The following is an 18,196-nucleotide window of genomic DNA, read 5'->3' on the forward strand; positions in this document are numbered from 1 at the left end:
CTTTTACTAATTATTTTAGATCTGTGCCCTCTCATTCTCTATCCATCCATAAGTGGCAACACTATTGTCTAATCTACTCTCTCCAGACCTCTCTTCCTTTCAACACTTTTATCAGATCTCCTGTTAGCCTTTTCTCCTCTAAGGAAAACAGCTCCAACTTTGCTAATCTATCGTCAGAACTTAAATGTCTCATTACTGGAAATGTTTCTCGCAAACATCATCTGCAGTCTCTCCAATGCCTTCACATCTTTCCTGAAGTTTGGTGCACAGGTTTGGACACAATATTTAGCTAAAGACGAATAATGTCTTATACAAATTGCTTTGGCATCTGTGTCACTGTTAACGAAACCTAGGATATTGTAGGTATTTTCTAATCAACCTGTTCATAGATGTTACTTCACACCTCTGGAGCAGATAGGACTTGAACCCGGGCTTTCTGGCTCAGGGGTAGGGGCACTACCACTACACCACAAGAACTCTCCTAAGATATTGTATACTTTATTGGTTGCTACCCTCTCAACTTCAATGACTACATAAGTACCCAGGACTCTGCTTTAGAATTGTACCACTTTTTAAATATTGTTTGTCCACGTTTTTCCTCACATTTTCCACATTACACTTCATCCGATGCCACCTGTCCATCCACTCCACTAACTTACCTGTCTCCTTTTGATTCTCTACATTGTGCCCTTCATAGTTAACAATGATTCCAGGTTTCATAGTTTGGAATTGTGCCCTGTGCACCAAGGCTCAGATCATTTCTTTTATATTTGGGAAAACAAGGGTCCAAACTGACCTCTGGGGAACTCTACCACACAACATTTCACCCAGCCCAAAAAAAGCAGCCAGTAATTGTTATTCGTTGTTTCCTGTCACTCAGCCAATTTTATATCCATGTTGCTACTGTGCTTTTTGTTCCATGAGCTGAATCTTTGCTTGCAAGTCAGTTGTGTGACATTGAAGCAAATGCCTTCTGGAAGTCCATGTATACTACATCAAGACTTGCCTTCATAAACACATTCTGTTACCTCCTCAAAAATTATGGCCAGTTAGTTAAACATGATTTTCTTTTAGGAATAATTCTCAATTAACCAACATTGTCTATTAATTTTGCCCCAAATTATTGAAGCCAGAACTTCCACACTGTGGAATTTAAACTTACAGATCTGTATTTGTTAGGCTTATCTTACACTTTTTTGACCAACAGTATAATGTTTGCAACAAAAACAAAGTTGCTGGAAAATCTCAGCAGGTCTGGCAGCATCTGTGAAGGAAAAAACAGAGTTAACGTTTCGGGTCCGGAGATCCATACTCAGAACGGAAGGGTTCTGAGGAAGGGTCACCAGACCCGAAATGTTAATTCTGTTTTTCCTTCACAGATGCTGCCAGACCTGCTGAGCTTTTCCAGCAACTTTGTTTTTGTTCCTGATTTACAGCATCTGCAGTTGTTTTGGTTTTTATTTAGTATAATGTTTGCAGTCCTGAGTCTAAGATTGAAAAATGATGGCCAGTGCCTCTGCTATTTTCATTCTTACTTCTCTCAGTATTCTTGGATGCATCCCATCCAATCTCAGTGACTTGTCAATTTTAGGTACTGACAACCTATTCAATATTTCCATCTTATTAATTGTAAATCTTTCTAATGATGGAATTTCCTTTTTTTCACCATGGCTGGGTGGCATTTTCCTACCTGTATTTAAGACTTCAGCCGTATCCACTGCCTCTTATGTGTAAATCTTCTTTCTGGTCCCTAATTGGCCCCGGTCCTTGTGCCATTCTTTGTACAATTTGTACGTCTGTGGAGCACTTAGAGATTCCTTCTTCATCTTAGCATTTGACTTGTAACTTTTTTTTCAATATTTGGTTATTAATATTTTTGCTCTCCAAATTGTACCTCTGTCAGCACAATATTTCATGTCCGTGATTCATAAACTAACAACTTTCTTTTAGATCTCAGTTAAGGCTATGTTGTTACAAGATGCATGGGGATGTATAAGTGCAGCAAAGAATGACCTATCTTCTGGTATTTTCCTCCTTCCCCATTCAAGGCCATGATGCTAATTTTGAAAGATAATGTACATAATTTCAAAAGGGAATTTTTATTAAAGATGTAGGATTGAACATTTGAAAGACATGATCTCTAACTGGGTTTGCTTTGAATTTTTTAGGATTCTGGACAAGCATGCAGTGCTTATTGTTTGTGACCACAAAGTGGTTCTTGAGCCCATAAACAAGGCTCGGGTTATGGTCAATGGAGTACCTGTTCTAACAAAGCATCAGCTGCAGCATCTGGTGAGGGTTCTGTCTCGACTGGTCTGTATTTGTATAACTTAACTGACGTAACATTACTTCGTAATGAGCATCATGTGTGCTCTATCTAAAAGCGGTCCTTGCCTCAGAGTAGCCTTTCCAAATATCTATATCCTGTGCCATTCTTCTCACTTCACAATAACTTTCTGTCAGATTTCAAACTATCCAAAATTAGTATTCTCTTTGGGCCTAGACCCTTCTTCAGAAAGAAGAATTTCTGAAGAAGGGTCTAGGCCAGAAACGTCAGCCTTCCTGCTCCTCTGATGCTGCTTGGCCTGCTGTGTTCATCCAGCTCTACACCTTGTTATCTCAGATTCTCCAGCATCTGCAGTTCCTACTATCTCTGATATTCTCTTCCTTCATTTTACTCTTCTACCTTCAAGTTTTCCATCCATGAGATTTCTTACAAGTATGTTTCTTCTTAAGATGTTCCTTCGATGCTCTTTTCCTAATTACCTTCAGAAAATTTCTTCATCCAGTCACTCTTCACAGTAATTCATCATTTTGTTACTTTTGTTGTCCAACTTATCCTTTCCATTCTCCTCCACACCCACATTTCAAAACTGTTTAGCAAGATGGTCTCAATCCTTCCATGAGATCTATGTCTAACATCCATACAAACAATACTCTGAGTCAATGGTTTCTTGAGATTGAGTTGCTTCTTGAGATATAGTTAACTTAACTACGTAATTTACTGTCAATGTCTGCTACTTTGAGCTGGCATCTATGTGCTACAACAATGAAAGACTTATACAACATTTATTTAATGCCATTCATGACCTCAGGACTTCACAAAGTGCTATACAGCCAATGAAATACTATTGAATTATAGTCACTATTGCAATGTAGAAAATGTAGCAGGCAGCTTTGTTCACAGGAAGAACTGAAAGAACTGTGGATGCAGTAAATCAGGATCAAAAACTGAAGTTGCTGGAAAAACTCAGCAGGCCTGGCGGCATCGGTGAAGAAAAAATCAGAGTTAACTTTTTGGGTCCGGTGACCCTTCCTCAAAACACTGCTCTGAGGAAGGGTCACTGGACCTGAAACGTTAACTCTGATTTTTTCTTCACAGATACTGCCAGACCTGTTGAGCTTTTCCAGCAACTTCTGTTTTTGTTCACAGGAAACTTGCTTAAATAGCAGCATGATAATGTCTAGACAGTTCATTTTAGTCATATTGATGAAGGGATAAATATTGGCCAGAACACCAGGATACAGATTTTCATTCAACATTTGGGAAGGTAAACTAGAAAAATAACTTACCTGGTAGTGCCATCTTCTTTAGAAAGCTATGTTGACTAACGTATTTCATGCGAAATGGGATGGAGTTGGACCACTGCTTCAGGAGGCAGTTTGAAACAACCACCAAGGCAGACGAGTGTCAAAATGGGCTAGTTAGAAGGGTTGCCTCATCTGCAACTTTGGTGGGTTGTACTAAAGGCCATTAGGCTCTTTAGCATTCAGTTTCACACCACCTCACCACCCCTCTTGCTCCCTATGTCTCTGATAAACTCATGCCCCCCCTCAATGCTCCTGTGTCCTTTTCCATGTCACCCTGCATCCTCTCTGCCCGTTGACTTATGCACAATGTATAGAACTAATGAGCAATATAGTAACGATGGCAATTTAAAAGAAAAAATATTCAAAAACTCCTTTGAAAAGGTATTTTTTCACAACCTCATAAAAGTGTCAATCAGACAAGAGTGTTTTACAGCATCAATTACAAAAACTTTACTTTGTTTGCCACCTCTTAATCTTTTCCAAATAAGCATCGAGACTTTGAAAGAAAATCAAAGAAAGAATAACTTACTATCTCTGAATCAAAGCAAACAATTCCCTTATGACTTTGTGAACAGCTCCTGCTGCTGATTCCTTTTGTGAGCCTTGAAGTATAGTCAAGCATTCATAATAAGGCCAACTGGCAATTGTATCAACATAAGCAGATACAACTCCAAGATTCATTGATGGAATCAACAATGGGTTCTAAGTGTAGGCACCTTATAAACTCACAATCCAGGAATGGGGGATAAGAATTCCAGAATTGGATCCATGTTTTTTAAAGCCTCCGCCTCCATTCTGACGTTGAAGGAGACTTGAAAATCAGGGCCAGGATGGGTCAGCTGTTCTTCTTTAAATATTTCTAGAGGAACTTTTATATTTGTCCAGGAAAACAGACATTGCCTTTCATTTAAGAAATCATCTGAAAAGTAGTTGCCATGACATTACTGCACTCCCTCAGCGCTACACTGGTGTTTCAGCCTAGATTTTTGTGTGTGTGAGTGGGATGTGAACCAATAACTTCTGGCTGCAACTTGTATGTATAATCTTGGCAACTTCAATGCTACATGACTCAATAATGCTGATAGTTAACATTAAACGTAACTGTGAGAATGCTAAATAGTGGTTGGTTAATTCAAAGGTCAGAACAAATGTGTAATAATTCATGAAAAAAGTTATCTAAAAATTTAGCTTCAATCGTTATCAAATTGTTTTATAGTATCTTTTAACTTATCTCACGGATATGGAATGCTGAATATAGCATTCTAAAACTTCAAATTTTAAGGGCGCTTGATTTGAGTTTTTAGTGTATAGTTACAGAACAAATCAGAGATTGTTTCATAAAGATCACAAAGACCTGCCCTATCCTGTGACATACAGCAAATGATAACAGTAACAATAGTTTACTGCCTTGGCAGGACAGAGTTATAATTGGATCCTGTTCATTCTACCTGTACTTGGGTTTCCCACATGAACGAAGTGACAGAGATAAAATTCATAAATACAGCTATGAATTTTTTGCTTCTGAATTGGCGTCTATTGAAGGGTTTGGAACGGTGAATCTAGGTATGTTTCAATTTGAGTCTATTAGCCGTATATAAGCATATTGCTGGTGCTTAGGAAGATAGACCTAAGTTAGAGCTGTACTTGTACAGTCCTGTCCATCATCATGGCAAACAGAACAAAAATGAATGACCAGCTAGTTACAATCTACAGATGTGTTCATTTAATTATAATCAATAAAACCAGATACTTATTTTGTACTCGTTTTCCTGGTATGATAACCAAAAGTATCTTCAAACAGTCTTTAGTTATTTATCTAATGAGGGTATCTGAATACTCCCATGAGTGATTGATAATACACATCCTAATTGGCAGTAGAAAGTAGGTTCTGACTTCTATGTTGCGATGAAATCCAAAAAGGTTACAAGTTGCTGTATTGATATGATCTTTGTTGTCGGTGTTCCACACCAAAACTGGTGTTTCTGTTCAAATGTATTGTATTTTACAAATCGATAGGTCTGAATTATAAACTGCAGAAATGTTTGTGTTTGACCATTGATTTCATGAGAAAGTGGGAATGAACAATCAAAAAAAATGTGAAAATAAACTATGCGAAGAAGGAGACACTGTTTTACACACGGTGCTTGTCGAGAGGCCCATCCAAGTGTTTGTTCAATGGCTCAGGAGAGAGATTTTTTTTTCTGTTTATCCGGAGATTTGAAAGCTGATTGATAGAGGACTTGAGGAGGAAGCTTTTCTTCGGTTGATGAGAGTTTTGGCTAAGTGCGTAACGTTTTTAAAGATTTTAATTTTTTTATCTTTTTCATACTTAAAATTAAAATCTGTATCCAAAGAAGGGTAGCTTTTTTATATACAAGGTGCTTTTAAGAGCTTCTTCTTTTTAGGCTTAATGTTAGTGAGGGCTTTCAAGAGACACAGAATGTGATGGTTCATAGATTTAGAGAGTTGGTTACACAGCAGGATCAGTCAGAGAGATGGGTGACTGTCAGGAAAGATAAGAAGGTAGTTCAGAAGTCTCCTGTGTCTATTCCTCTCTCAAACAGATATTCCGTTTTGGGTACTATTGAAGGGGATAGTCAGTCAAAGGAAAATAGAAGTGGCAGTCAGATTGTGGGCACTAAGAATGAACCTTATATTAAGTGGAGTTTGCCCAGTTTTAAAACAGCAATTGTTGTAGGGGACTCTCCTGTTGGGACACAGACAGGAGATTCTGCGGCAGTGAGCATGAATGTAGGATGGTATGTTGCCTTCTTGGTGTCAGAGTTAAGGACATCTCAAAATATTTGAAGCATATGGCCAAAGGAAAATTGAGAAGCCAGAAGTCATACACATTGGTAGGAACAACATAGTTGGGAAAGGATTAAGGCTTTGCAGACTGAATATAAGAGATTAGGTAGAAGGTTAAAAAAAAACCTCAAAGGTTTCTGGTTTCCTCCTGGTGTCATATTCTAATGAGAGTAGGAATAAAAAGGTAGGGCAGATGAATCAATGGCTGAAGAGATGGTGCAATGTGCAAGGATTCAGATTTTTAGATCATTAGGATTTCTTCTGGGGCAGAAAAGACCTGTTCAAAAGGGATGGGTTTCACCTGAACTGGAAAGGGACCGATATCCTGGCGGGGAGATTTGCTAGTTCAATTTTGGAAGCCTTTAAGGTAGTGGAGACAGGGGGTTTCCTAAATAGCATTAAAATTGGAAAGAGAAAGATAGATAAAGATGGTTCTGAATCAGAAAACTGCAAGTTAATTAGAAAAGGCAAGTAACAGCTAGTCAGAGAATGAGGTAACTGTGAAGAATTAAAATGCATTTATTTCAATGCAAGAGGTCTTACAGGCAAGGCTGATGAACTCAGGGCATGTACGTGAACATGGGACTGGGACATCATAGCTATTACAGAAACCTGGCTGAAAGATGAAAACTGGCTGGACAGGGCTGACAGCTATATGGTCTGGGTTTTAGATGCTGTGGGAAGGATAGAAAGAGAGGCAAGAGAGGAGGGGCCAGTGGCATTTTTGATGAAAGAAATTATTGCTGTAATTAGAGAGGATATTTCTGAGTGATCATCCAGTGAAATTCTATAGGTAGAAATTTTAAAAAAGGAAGGGATGATCACTTCGATGGGATTGGAATCTAGGCCCCCCAGTAGTCAGAGGGAAATTGAGGAGCAAATATGTAGACAGATGTCAGATAAATGTAAGAATAATAGGTTTGTAATATTAGGGGATTTAAATTTCCCAAACATTGACTGGAACTGCCCATAGTGTTAAAGGCTTGGATGGTCAATATGTGGATGTTCCTACTAAAGAAGGAGAAAACCTTGACCTCTTGGGATATAAGGCAGGGCAGGTGACTGAAGTGTTAGTAGTGAAACATTTTGAGATTAGTGATCATAACTCTATTAGTTTTAAAATGGTTATGGAAAAAGATAAGCCTTTCATAAAAGTTAAAGTTCTTAATTGGAGTAAGGCAAATTTTAGTGAATGAGAGAAGGACTCACAAAAGTTGCTTAGAGTAGACTGTAGGTAAAGGGATGACTGACAAGTGGGAAGTTTTCAAAAGTATGACAATGAGAGTTCAGAGGCATTATGTTCTGGTTCGGGTGAGAGGTAAGGCTGGTAAGAATAAGGAACAATGGATGAATAAAGATGTTGAGGTTCCAGTCAAGAATGAGAAAGAATCATATATTAGATATAGATGACTGGAATCAAATGAAATTCTTGAAAAGTATAACGAATGTAGGGGTATTCTTAAGAGGGAAATTAGGACGGCAAAGAGGGGATATAAGATGGCCTTGGCAGATAAGGTTAAGGATACTCCAAAGAGATTCTACAAGTACGTTAAGAGCAAAAGAGAGAATAGGAAGAAAAACAGAAGTTGCTGGAAAAGCTCAGCAGGTCCTTTAGCATCTGCGAAAAAAAAATCAGTATTAACGTTCCTCCGAACTGATGGTAGCTGGGAAAACATTGGTTTATTTGCAGAAAATAGGGAGGGGAGGGGAATATGTGTCTGATGGTCGCATCTCTCCCTCAACTGGGTCCAACTCATCTCCCACACTTCCAGCTTCACCCCCTCTACTTCTCTCCTGCAACAGCAATAGGGTTCCCCTTTTCCTTACCTACCTCCCACCAACATCCACATTCAGAAGATCACCAGGCACCATTTTTGCCACCTCTAGTGAGATGCCACCACCAGACACAAATTCTCCTCCCCTCCCTTGTCCACCTTTTGCAGGGACCATTCCCTCCGGGACACCCTGGTCCACTCTTCCTTTACCCCCAACACAACCCCCACTACTGCCAGCCCCCACCTCTCCCCCAAAGCCCTACGGCACCTTCTCCTGTAAACGGTGAAGTTACAACACCTGCCCATTACCTGCTCCCTCCCAAAACCCAAGGCCCCAAACATACCTTCCAGGTGAAGCAACACTTTGCCTGCACTTCTCAGAATCTAGTCTACTGCATTCACTGCTCACAAGGTGGTCTCCTCTGCACTGTCAAAATGAAGCATAGACTGGATGACTGCTTCGCAGAGCATCTACGTTCTGCTCGCAAAAATGTCCCTGAGCTACCTGTTGTCTGCCACTTTAACACACCACCCTGTTCCCTGGCCAACATCTCTGTCTCTGGCTTGCTGCAGTGTTTCAGCAAAGCTCAACACAAGCTGGAAGAACAACACCTCATTTTCCACTTGGGGACCCTGCACCTCTCTGGACTCAATATCAGGTTCAATAATTTTAGGGCCTAAACTCTCCCATGTCGCAGCCCCCTACACCACACACCAGGCCTTGTTGCCACATAGCCTGCCAATACACCTACCTATTGTTTGTCACTAACAGTCCCCATTAACAACTATTTACCCCCTAGCCAAATTGTTATCAACTTTTTTATCTATCCAACTGCTCTTCTCTCTCTTCGGGCTGGATCCTTTATCCTATCATTTACTCCCTAGCCCGTCCCCCTCTGTATTTTCTGCATGTAAACTGACATTTTCCCAGCTACCTTCAGTTCTGAGGAAGGGTCACTGGACCTGAAACATTAACTCTGATTTTTTTCTTCACAGATGCTGCCAGACCTGCTGAGATTTTCCAGCGACTTTGGATTTTGTTCCTGATTTACAGCATCCACAGTTCTCTAGGTTTTTATTGAGAGAGAATAGTGCCCATTAAAGATCAATGGGGTCATCTATGTGTTGAACCTTGGGAGATGGCAGAAGTACTAAATGAGTATTTTGAGTCGGTTTTACTGTGGAAAAAGAAAAGGAGGCTAGGGAACTCGGGGAAATAAATGTTGATGTTTTGAAAACAGTTCACAGTACAGAAGAGAAAGTGCTGGAGGTCTTAGAAACCAGAAAGGTAGATAAATCTCTGGTATCTGATCAAGTGTGTCCCAGGACATTGTGGGAAGTTAGAGAAGAAATTGTGGGGGCCGTAGCATAAATATTTGTATCATCTATAGCCACGGGTGAGGTGCCGGAGAACTGGAGGGTGGCTAATGTTGTGGCTTTATTTAAGAAAGGCTGTTAAGAAGAAGCTTGGGAACAATAAACCTGTGAGCCTGACATCGGTGGTGGGTACGTTGTTGGAGGTGATCCTGAAAGATAGGATTTGCATGCATTTGGATAGGCAAGGACTGATTAGGGGTGGTCAGCATAGCTTTTTGCAAGGGAAGTCATGTTTCACAAACTTGTTTGAGTTTTTTTAAGGAAGTAACTGAAAAGATTGACAAGGGCAGAGTGGTAGACATTGTTTACATCGACTTTAGTAAAGACTTTGACAAGGTTCCGCGTGGTAGACTAATTAACAAAATTAGATCACATAGGATTCAGGGAGAGCTTGCCAACTGGATACAAAATTGGTAGGAGACAGAGACAGTTATTTTTCGAACTGGAGGCCTGTGACTAGTGGTGTTCCATAGGGATCAGTACTGGGTCCACTTTTGTTTGTCATGTGCATAAACGCTTTAGATGAGAATATAGCAGACATGGTTAGTAACTTTGTGGATGATACCAAAATTGGTAGTTTAGGGGACAATGAAGAAGGTTAAGTAAGCTTACACAGAGATCATGATCAGTTAGGTCAATTGCCTGAGGAATGGATAAATGTAAGCTATTTACTCTTTACTCAGAGAGTAGTAACGGCGTGGAATGCCCTGCCTGCAAAAATAGTAGACTCGCCAACTTTAAGGGCATTTAAATGGTCATTGGATAAACATATGGATGATAATGGAATAGTTTAGATTAGATGGGCTTCAGATTGGTTTCACAGGTCGGCGCAACATCGAGGGCTGAAGGGCCTGTACTGCGCTGTAATGTTCTATATTCTATGTTCTATTGCATTTTGGTAAAACAAACAAGGGCAGGGCTTATATAAGTAATGATAAGGGGCCTGAGTAGTGTTGTAGGACAGAGAAATCTAGGGGTTCAGGGTTTTTATAATTCTTTGACATTTACATCATAAGATAGATAAGGTGGTTAAGAAGGTGTGTAGCATGCTTGCTTTTATTGCTCAGACGAATGACTATAGGAGTTGGGAAATCATGTTGACGTTGTTACAGGACATTGGTGAGTTCTGGAGTACTGTGTGCAGTTCTGGTCATCCTGCTATAGGAAAGGTATTATTAAATTGGAGACGGTTCAGAAAAGATTTACCGAGATGTTGCTAGGAATGAAGGGTTTGAGTTGTAAGGTGAGGCTAGATAGGCTGGGACTTCTTTCACTAGAGATTAGAAGGTTGAGGGATGACCTTATAGAGGTTTATAAAATCATGAATGAAGGGCATAGATAAGGTGAATACCAAGGGTTTTTTTCCCTAGAGTGGGGGAATTCAAAACTAAGAGGCATATTTTTAAGCTGAGAGGAGAAGATTTAAAAAAAGACATGAGGGTCAACTTCTTTACACAGAGAGTGTTTCATGTGTGGAATGAACTGCCAGAGGAAGTGATGGATGGAGGTACAGTTACAACATTTAAAAGACATTTGGATAGGTACAGTACATGAATAGGAAAAGTTTGGAGGGATATGGGCCAAGCGTAGGCAAGTGGGATTAGTTTAGTTTGGGAACATGGTCAGCGTGGACTAGCTGGACCAAAGGGTCTGTTTCCATATTGTATGACCCTATGACTCTATGACATCCAGTTCACAGCTCGGTGCTTCTACGTGCCAATGCAAATGGTGACTACTTTTTGATAGCCCAGAGTCAAAGCAGCCCAGAACTCCTGCTTCTCCTGGCACCATAAAAAACCTTATTGTTGTTTAAGGTACCATTTGCTGTAACACTTATGGAAGAATGAATGATGCCCCTGCCTCTGAGCCAGGAGGCCCACATTCAAGTCCCATCTGCTCCAGAGACGTACAATAGTCTCTGATCAAGCTGATTACAAGGTATTTGCAAGTTCCACTAAGTTCTATCCTAAAATGGTAACCAGACTCCCATGTATATTATAGGAGTCTGACCAAAACATCACCAGTAAACAATAATGGCCTTGCTTTGTGGTAATTTCCAGCATTTGCTCTGTTAATTGTAGCTTACAGATATTTTGAGTCTGTGAGTCATTTTATACAATATTCTAATAGATTGTTTTACTGCACAGTAATATTTTGAGATGCTTCCAATTTGATTTGAGGATTAGATAGGGTGGACAGTGGGAGCCTTTTTCCTCGGATGGTGATTGCTAGCACGAGGGGACATAGCTTTAAATTGAAGCGTGATAGATATAGGACAGATGTCAGAGGTAGGTTCTTTACTCGGAGAGTAGTAAGGGCATGGAATGCCCTGCCTGCAAAAGTAGTAACTCGCCAACTTTAAGGGCATTTAAATGGTCATTGGATAAACATATGGATGATAATGGAATAGTGTAGGTTAGACAGGCTTCAGATTGGTTTCACAGGTCGGTGCAACATCGAAGGTCAAAGGGCCTGTACTGCGCTGTAATGTTCTATGTTCTATGTTCTATGAAACAATTATAGAAAATGTGGCATCCATTAGAAACAATTTCTGAGGGAAAAGAAAGAAAATGCTCCCTTTAAATCTGAGCAGCCAATGACATTTACTGCAAAACTACCAGCTAAATATTTTAGATGTCCATGAGCAGCTAAAATTTCTTTAACAATCATTGTACTCTCATAAGATGTTGTCCACGGAAAAGATATCCTCCAAACAAGAGATCCAACGAGTCTCATTTATGAAGTCAGGAAATATTCATTCGTAAAAAACTGAGTTGTATTGATTCAGTGTAAATTTTCTCCAATCATGTTAATAAGTTGGAATGAGCTGGAATATATAACAACCAAGAAAAGTATTAATTTCATAATTCCTTAGCTACAACATTGCAGTGATTTCTTTTCGTGAGCTACAGGCATGTATTTAATTTCTCACGTTCTCTATTTTCCATCTGTTCTTTTTCATAGCTAGCTTGCATAGCTATTGTACAACTGTCTTTCTCTTTTTAGGAATGGATGAAAAACTGGAGGAAAATCTGGATCCTGATTTGGCCAGAATTTTTCATGATTTTATAGCAATCATGCCAATGGTGGCTCAAGCAAACCAAATAAGTGAAGAACTTAACAAGGTCTGTTTCATGTGATGATTCAATTACATATTATTTTGACTGCAGCTAAGTTCTTAGTTTTATAATCCTATCTCAGCAATGCAATATGCACTGAATTCAAATCTGAAATCCACAATAAAACCCCAAGTTGGGAAGTTACAATGAGTTACATTTGCAGAGGAGTACAATTCTTATCCACAGGCCATTGTTACCGTGGCTTGTCATTAAATACTAATTAATTGCATGTTCTCTTCCTTTGTTAAAGATATTTTCTAACTTTATAAAGTAGTGGCCCCTGATATGGACAGAGGTGGTGTTTTCTCTGACAAACCAGACCTCCCTAGGTGCTGTGAAGTTGTGCACATGTGTATATTGCAAATTCTCCTCTCAAGAGCTCAGCCTGGTTGACAGGCATGTCTCTCACAGGGTGCAGCTCCTGAGCTGCTATTCGATATATAAGGCCATGTGATAAGCCCTTCAAAAAATTTGATGCAACCCAGATTTAGCTAAAAAACGTAAGATTTACCTGATGTTTTAGTCAAGGTTTTGTTGTGAGATAATGTCTTTATGTCAGCTCCCTGAGGTGCCAGTAATTTTGCTAGCCTGAATGTAGTTGTATATACAGCAATCATGCAACAAACCTCATTATCATCTGAGAACAGGGCCACTTCAATTGGCAGCTGCAAACTATTCAAAAACTGTTACTCTGTACCACATAATTGTACATGTGACAAATACAACACATGTCTGCAGTCGTGCAGATCTGATCCCCTTGACGAGAATCAGAAATCCAGAAGGCTCAGAAGAAAAGGTCAAATTTCATGCAATTTAGCTCACCACTTTAAGAGCATTACTGCTTTAACAAGACAAATACAGTTAGCCAGCAGCTGGAACATGATCACAAATAAGAAGCTGTAAGGGAGAGGCTGAAAAGGCTGGAGCTATTTTCCCTGGAGCATGAGAGGCTGAGGGATGACTGTTTAGAAGTGTATAAAATCATGTGGGGCATGGATAGGGTGAATAGCCAAGGTCTTTTTCCCAGGGTAGGTAAGTCCAAAACTAGAAGACTACAGGTTTAAGGTAAAAGGAGAAAGATTTAAAAAGGACTTGAGGAGCAACTTTTTCATGCAAAAAGTGGCACATGTACAGAATAAGCTGCCAGAGGAAGTGGTGGAGACTGGTACAATTACAACATTTAAAAAACATATCGATGAATACATGAATAGGAAAGGTTTGGAAGGATTTGGACCAAATGCTGGTAAATGAGACTAGATTAATTTAGGATATCTGGTCGACATGAACGAGCTGGACCGAAGGGTCTGTTTCCATGTTGTACAGCGCTATTACTCCGTAAGAGACAACAGTGCCTGTGGAAGAAGCAAAAATGCAAGCTCAGCACTCAAAGGCAAAACTACATTAAGAAGCTGGCAAGAAACGCTGAGGCAAGAGTGAGATGGGAAAAGAGAGAAAGGTCAGCCAAACTTAGAAAATACAGAAGCTTTGGTGAAGAATTTTTATTATTCACTCACGGGATATGAGCATTGCTGGCTGGCCAGCATTTATTGCCTGTCCCTAGGTGCCCTTGAGAATGTGGTGGTGACTGTCTTCTTGAACCAGTATAGTCCATGTGCTGTAGGTTGACCCACAATGCCATTAGGGAGGAAATTCCAGGATTTTGACCCAGCAACAGTGAAGGAACGGTGATATATTTCCAAGTCAGGATAGTGAGTGGGTTGGAGAGGAACTTGCAGGTAGTGGTGTTCCCATGTGTCTGCTACCCTTATCCTTCTAATTAGTAGTGGTCATGGGTTTGGAAGGTAGTAGAGGGATTGGATGTTTGTGAATATGGTGCCATTTAAGCAGGCTGCTTTTTCCTGGATGGTGTCAAACTTCTTGAATGTTGTTGAAGCTGTACCTATCCAGGCAAGTCGAGAGTATTCCATCAAACTCCTGACTTGTGCCTTGAAGATGGTGGATAGACTTTGAGGAGTCAGAAGGTGAGTTACCTGCCGCAGTATTCCTATCTTCTGACATACTTTTGAAGCCATTGTGTTTATGTACTCGGTTTAGTTGAGTTTCTGGTCAATGGTAACCACCAGAATGTTGATAGTGGGGGGATTCAGTGATGGTAACACCACTGAATGTCAAGGGGAGGTAGTTAGATTGTTTCTTATAGGAGATAGTCATTGCCTAGTATTTGAGTGGCATTAATGTTACTTGCCACTTGTCAGCCCTAGCTTGGATATTGTCCAGGTCTTATTGCATTTGAATAAAAACCGAAAGAACTGCGGATGCTGTAAATCAGAAACAAAAACAAAGTTGCTGGAAAAGCTCAGTAGGTCTGGCAGCATCTGTGAAGGTTCTGAGGAAGGTCACCGGACTCAAAATGCTAACTCTGTTTTTACCTTCACAGATGCTGCCAGCCCTGCTGAGCTTTTCCAGCAACTTTGTTTTTGTAGTATTTGAACATGGACTCATTCAGTATCTGAGGAGTCACGAATGGTGCTGAACATTTTGCAGTCATTAGTGAACATCCTCACTTCTGACCTTATGATGGATGGGGGTCATTGATGTGGCAGTTGAAGATGGTTGGGCCAAAGACACTACCCTGCAGTGATGTCTTGGAGTTGAGATCTCTGGCCTTCAACAACTACAACCGTCTTCCTATTTGCCAGGTATGATTCCAACCAGCAGAGAGTTTGCCTCCTGATACCCCTTGATTCAAATTTTGTGTGGGCTCCTTGATACCACACTTGGCTGAATGCAGCCTTGATGTAAAGGGTACTCTCACTTCACATGTGGAATTCAGCTCTCCTGCCTATATTTGAACCAAGGCTATAATGAGGTCAGGAACTGAGTGACTGGTGGATCCATGACTGAATTCTGTAAGGAATAACGTCTGGGTCCAGGAGATAAAGTTAGAAATCTATGAAGGAAAAAAAGAGTAACTTTATGATAAATGTTATGAAGACCAGAAAGGGAAGGCAAGGGAGTAAAAATGAATGGCATCACCATCATTGTTAGTTTACAGGAGGTGCAGCTGCAAGGAGCAGTAAAAGGGTCAGAAAACAAACTTCGACCAGGGATAAAATGAGACCAGTATCAGGAAGGCCTCAGAATTTATTTAAGCTGAAAACTAGTTCTGAAGAAGACTCATACTAGAGTCAAACCATCAACTGTGAATCTCTCCAGATACTGTCAATCCTGCTGAGTTTTTCCAGCAATCACTGTGATTGCTTTAAATTTCCAGCATTCACAGTATTTTGCTTTTCTGAAATCTTAGAATAAATATTAGCCACCATTTTGATTGTTTAAAAGGTGGGAAACCCTGATAAAAAGGGGAAAATCTAACGAACAGTAAAGCGATCGATTATTACACGGAAACAGATTTTCAAAGCATGAAATGGGTGGATTACCACACAACAGTCAATAATATGAATACACATACAATCTAAAAATTGACTGAAGAATTCAATGCAGTATTACTAAATCTTTCCAACCCCAGGAAAAGGTGAGCCATGACAAGAAACAGAAAGAAAGAATCTATTGAAATTAGTTACAATGGCATAAAAGAAATGTTTCATGTGGCCAAGAAGAAACGATGACCACCAGGCTCTAACAGCATTTCACCATCATGGATGATTTACAAGTGTATGACGAGAAAACCAGTCATTCCAGCTTTCTTTTGGGAAGCTGTATAAGGAAGGCTACACTGAGGACACTCAGCATTACCAGGTTTTCAGCCAGGGCTCCGTCAACAGGCTTGTACTTGTTTCAACAGAGCTGCCATCTTCCATGATGGGCATTTGTAAGATTAAAGGTTCCCAGGTGATGTTATATTGTAACTATCTGAAACAGGAGGGAGAAATTCTTCTGTGAAGAAAATTCATCGGATTAAAGGTCTTCCAGATAATGATTCTAAATGGGGGAGAAAAGCTTAGCAACTGATGTTCTAAAAGGCAATGGCTCTGAAGGGGTTAATACTTATGTTACATTGGCTCCACCGACTGTACTGATGTCACGTAGTACTGTCTGTGGATAGGTACAAGGAGATCTACTCTCGTTTTTAAGGAGACCAGATATGTCTGTACAGCTCCCTAAGATTGTAATAATTATGCCTGACGAACATAGTTGTGACCAACATAATTGCTATTATGCAATGAATATTCATGATATCAAAGAACGGTGCCTCTTCTGTAGATATTCTACAGTGGCGTATTCTCTATCACTGATCACTAGATCAGCCGAAGGCAAAGCAAGGACAAAAGACAAAGACAAAAGTAACAGCAAACTACTGTAAACAATGCTTACCCAGTACCACATCCATAAGGTACCAGCAGTAGTTACCTGGGAAAATACCACATTATTGAACAAAGAACAAAGAACAAAGAAAATTACAGCACAGGAACAGGCCCTTCGGCCCTCCAAGCCTGAGCCAATCCAGATCCTCTATCTAAACCTGTCGCCTATTTTCCAAGGATCTGTATCCCTGTGCTCCCTGCCCATTCATGTATCTGTCTAGATTCATCTTAAATGACACTATCATGCCCGCCTCTATCACCTCCGCTGGCAACGCGTTCCATGCACCCACCACCCTCTGCGTAAAGAACTTTCCACGCATATCTCCCTTAAACTTTTTCCCTCTCATCTTGAAATTGTGACCCCTAGTAATTGAGTCCCCCACTCTGGGAAAAAGCTTCTTGCTATCCACTCTAATGAGAACATTGGTTTGGCACAAGTTTTCTGATTCCCAACTCCAGGAGAGAGGAGCAGGTCCCTGGCTCAAAGGGGAGTGAAATCTTTGGATGGAGGATGGCTTGATGTGGAGATTTGATGACATGGAAACTTGGTAAGCCAGCTTCTCCTACTTCTATAGGTCCACAAGCAGGGCATATATCTCTTCCTGAAGCTTTCCTTGAGCTGCCGAAGAATAAAGGCCAGTCGATGTTACACTTTAAAACAGGATAAACATCAGGCCCCCGGCCTTGTTATAATATATAAGTGGCCAATCTACGTCCTTAAAGTAGATTGACAGCTCATCCCCTTGCCCTGTCCTTGGTAAACCTGAGAATAGATGGATTGGCTTCAGGTTTGAATGTTTTGAATGTTTTGAATGTTTACATGTCATGAGACAACAAGGCCCTTTTTGTTGGAGGTTAAAATTTTCTCCGAAGAATAAAATGCAGTGAGTGTTGTGGCCCCTACAATGTGCAAATTTGTGTCTCTAGTTGCAGTAAACATTGCTTTGCAGAGCCTAGTAACACTCTGAAGTGGTTGGAAGTTTTGTGAGTTTAAATCCTACTCCTGAGCCCTGAGGACATTGAGTGAGTGAGTTTTGAGTAAGTTTTCTGCTATCAGAACTGCTGTTTGCAGGTGTGATGTTGAACTGAATTTGTCTTCTCTTGTTGCCAAGGCACTCTTTGAAGAACAGGAATTTTTTTTGTATCCTCACCAACGATTATCCTCAATTAAGATGAAACAGAGTATCAACTTGTTTTTGGACCTTTCTGTGTGTGAATTGGCTGCCATCTTTTCTCATTT

General features: G+C 40.3%; 1 pseudogene; it reads left to right on the forward strand.

The window, feature by feature from the left end:
- The window catches only part of LOC125483712, a 75,693-nt pseudogene that overhangs the window by 40,207 nt on the left and 17,290 nt on the right, over positions 1-18,196 (forward strand).

Source organism: Rhincodon typus, chromosome 8, assembly GCF_021869965.1.
Source record: "Rhincodon typus isolate 14 chromosome 8, sRhiTyp1.1, whole genome shotgun sequence".
Taxonomy (NCBI): domain Eukaryota; kingdom Metazoa; phylum Chordata; class Chondrichthyes; order Orectolobiformes; family Rhincodontidae; genus Rhincodon; species Rhincodon typus.